This window comes from Erythrolamprus reginae, unplaced genomic scaffold (genome assembly GCF_031021105.1).
Source record: "Erythrolamprus reginae isolate rEryReg1 unplaced genomic scaffold, rEryReg1.hap1 H_52, whole genome shotgun sequence".
In the NCBI taxonomy this organism is placed as follows: domain Eukaryota; kingdom Metazoa; phylum Chordata; class Lepidosauria; order Squamata; family Dipsadidae; genus Erythrolamprus; species Erythrolamprus reginae.
The window spans coordinates 50,926-54,585 of NW_027248509.1; the positions used below are offsets into that span (position 1 = coordinate 50,926).

Genomic DNA, 3,660 nt, shown 5'->3' on the forward strand with positions numbered 1-3,660 from the left:
ACCTCCCCCTTGCTTGGCTTCTTAAAGCGAACAACCTGTCGCTGGTTGTTCGCTTCTTGGACTGCGCACGTGGCGAGGCCTGTTACGGGGCCTCGCCCAGGTTTGGCGAATTCGAGGCAACGGCCTCGGATTCAGGATTTTATTTTCCTTTTGGTTGAAGTTTAGCCAGGCAGGGATTTTAGAGGTTTGGCTTGCCAGCCATCGGGGGGGGGGGGATTAACACGCACCCCCGCGCGACGCCCCCCCCTCGTGTGACCCCCCCCATTGCGGACCCCCCCCCCCCAATTTCGCATACGCTCACCCCCTTCTAATTGGGGGCAAGTAGGGTGCTTGCCCTCCTTTATAAGGGGTGGGGGGTTTTTTGCCACGTGTTAGGACCTGAATAGGCCAGTAGGCCTTATGGGAATGGAGGCCTAAGCCTCAGCTTTCCCTTTGTGCTAAGGGAACGGGGGGGTTTTCTAAGGGGTTTTTATTTTTATTTTATTTTATTTTCTCTTGTTTAGGTCCTATTTGAGTTGGATCTGCTTCTATTTATTTTCCTTCCCATAAGACTATACAGATTGGGTTCATCAAGTCTTACCTGATACATTTTATATCTGGGTCCTTCCACCATTCTGGTAGCCCATCTTTGCCCTTTCCTTTTTGTCACATGTTATGGTGAGGTTGCCTGAACTGAACACAGTACTCCAACAGGGTCTCACCAGCGCTTTATACAAGGGGATCCAGTATCCCTCTTCTTCTTGTTATACCTCTAGCTATGCAGCTAGGCATCCTATCCTTTCTTACCGCCCGACCACACTGCTCACCTATTTTGGGGAGGGGGCTAGGGGCCTTCCCCCTTCCCCCCCCATTGGGTGGGTAGGGTTGCGGGCCCTTGGGGGGTTTGGTAAAACCATCCCCTTAAGGGTTTCGGCTATAGTCAGCAGGGCAGGGCCCCAGTTTTTGGCAAGGTTTTTCAGGTTTGGGGTTTTGCTACTTTGGCTTTCCCAATAGGGTTACTTGGGTTTTTTCCCCCCCTTCGGGGGCCTCCACGCCCCCCTCTCTAATCGGGATGGCCGGGAGGTTTTAGGTCTTTGCAGGCCTACAATTTTGTATTTTTTGAATTTCGTTTTCAAAGCCCCCATAAACATGGCCCCCAGGAGGTGGACCTCTTCAAGGGGTCTCCTGGGTCTTCACCCTCGGGGGGCCAAGGCCCCCACGAGGTGGGCCATGGAGGAGGGGGAGGTACGTCCTCCCCTCCCTCTGGGCCGCTCCCCCCAGGTAACCGGGTCGCCTTTGGGCCAGAGCCAATTCTATCTGTTCAATCCTTTTCTCACCCCTTTTAGATCGCCTGATCTGCCTGCTGCCCGCTGGGAGCTGCCTTTGGGGCTCGCGGCGGATACGGGCCCTCAGCAGCGTTTGGAGCCCCTCCAGGCAACAATGAAGCCCAGGATCCGGCTCCGGACCAGAGTGGCCTTGCATCAAGGGATCTCAGTGCGACAGCCGGGCCCCCCCCCCCCCCCAGGGCCCCATTGGACGGCAGGGGTGAGTTAGTCGCTTATGCTCTTTTGGCTTTACATCCACTCCCCTGGGACATCATCTCCACCCTTCGATCAAGGATAAGATATGGCGAGGTGTTTATATGGACCCTACCCGTTGGGTAGGACATGCCCAAGGGGAGAGGCATGACGAGGCCCGGACTGAGCGGGCCATAGATGTTCACTTTTCTGTTACAAACACTTTGCCTGAACCATTAACGGTATGCCTAGCTACATTGCGTGGCAGGTTGTATTCATTGATGCAGGGACTGAGCTCGCCCCATCGTCAGGTGCGGCTCAACATTGGGTTTATTTTCACTGCCGGGTAATGACTCCCGGTAGGGTGTTTTCGGGCTTCCTTCTGGCGGCAAGATTTGCTTTTCCAAGCAGACTTGCAATTGCACCCTGGAGCCTCGGTCTCCTTGGCTTTGGGGTGATGCCAGGAGACTACTGGGCTAGTCATCGTGGCCAGCCAACTGGGGTCTTCGGCCATACTACCCTGAATGCGCCTGATCCCGTCTGATCTCGGAAGCTAAGCAGGGTCAGGCCTGGTTAGTACTTGGATGGGAGACCGCATGGGAATACCGGGTGCTGTAGGCTTAGGAATTTTTTAGGACTTCAGGCTGGGAAGGGCTATCGCAGTCAGTGGTGGAGCACATTGTGCGGTACCCGACCTGGTATGAGTTTTCAGACGGTCAAGGGTAGGTTAGCGGGCCTGGCGTTCTAGCCAAGGCTCTGGGGTTTTTCTAACACCTGTACTGAGTCCCGAGTCAGACGGAGGATGGAGGGATGGGCCCGGGAACGGCCGCTTTGGGCGGCCGACGCCCAACAACCTTTGTCCATAGCACAGCGGTCGGCTTTAGCTGAGCGTAGGTCAGGCAGGGTACTTCGCAAGCCGAAGCTAGCTTTGTCATGTGACAGCTATCATGCTTTTCATTGGGGCAGTTAGAATAAGGGAGGTTGGCCACCTCGATTAGGGATGCCAGCTTGCGCATGCTCCAGGGGAGCAAGGTGCTTCCGCGGGATATAAGGGTACCCATCCGCCTGTGCTAGTCCAAATTGGACTAACACGGTTACGGCATAATATCACGTTAGCCCAACGGTCGACCGGGCAGTGGCCCAGTAGCTGTTTTGGCCGCCTTCCACGCTCACTGCGGTGAAGGCTCTGTATATTTCTTGGTCACGATGTTGGGGCCCCATTTACTAGCTATCAGTTCTGGGCTTTCACGTCACGTGCCCCAGAACAAATCGGTGCGGATCCTTCCAGGTTGGCGCACACCCTCTTTTCGTGTAAGTACTGCGGCTGCGGCTGCAACAGCTAGTTGGGATCACCACATCATGACCATCGGCCGCTGGTGGGCTGCGGCCTTCTGTCTTATTGAGGCCCCCCCCAGGGTCCCTGTTATTGGCGTTTTTAATTGTCTGTTTTGTCTTTCAGCAGTATCTGGTTCCCGGCCCATAGTGTGGCCCCGTGGCCACGGTTTGTTTTCTGGGCCGAATGTTTTGTTGCAATACGACTATCGGTCGCAACTGTCTCTGGGCTGGAAGATGGATGTCGATTGGAGGGGTCGTGGGGGCCTGCACCGGGTGGGCTCCCCCCCCCCCCCGTGTTTTGGCCGGTGTCAGCCGGGAGAGCCCCCGAGTTGTTGGTGATCCACCTCGGGGGCAATGACCTTGGTTTTCTGGTGGCTTGGCGTGAGTACCCAAGCTCGCGATGACTTGTGGGCCATCGCTGCGGCGTATCCAGGCACACGTATGTGGGTCTGGATTTCCCCCAGATTGGCTGGTGGGACGCTATATTCCTTACAGCCGGGAACAGGGCTAGGTTAAGGGTCGACCTAGGTCGTTTGGCAGTTGTTAGGGAGTTTGGGAGGGGTGTAGTTAAACATGCCTTCCTGAATTTTGGAAGCCCCGGCTCTACCGGGCCGACGGCGTTCACCTCTCAGATGGGGGGAACGCCATTTTCCTGTCGGACCTGCAGAGGTGCCTCCAGGAATTAGGTTAGGAGGCTGGGTGGGGGTCGGGGGGCCAAGATTGAGATCTGACCCCCCTCCGTGGCAGGTTAGGGGCGGAAATGGGCAATTAGAAGCAACTGCGCATGCTCCTTTCGGGCATCCTAAAGGGTGATGGACCGCCTCTCTCC

The 3,660-nt window shown here is 56.1% G+C and overlaps 1 non-coding gene across 1 annotated transcript; it reads left to right on the forward strand.

Moving 5' to 3' along the window:
* The first annotated feature begins 1,998 nt into the window (after nucleotides 1–1,998).
* Nucleotides 1,999–2,117, forward strand: LOC139155757 (5S ribosomal RNA). Its single transcript, XR_011557114.1, has one exon. It is a non-coding gene; the product is annotated as a 5S ribosomal RNA (ribosomal RNA).
* The last annotated feature ends 1,543 nt before the right edge of the window (nucleotides 2,118–3,660 follow it).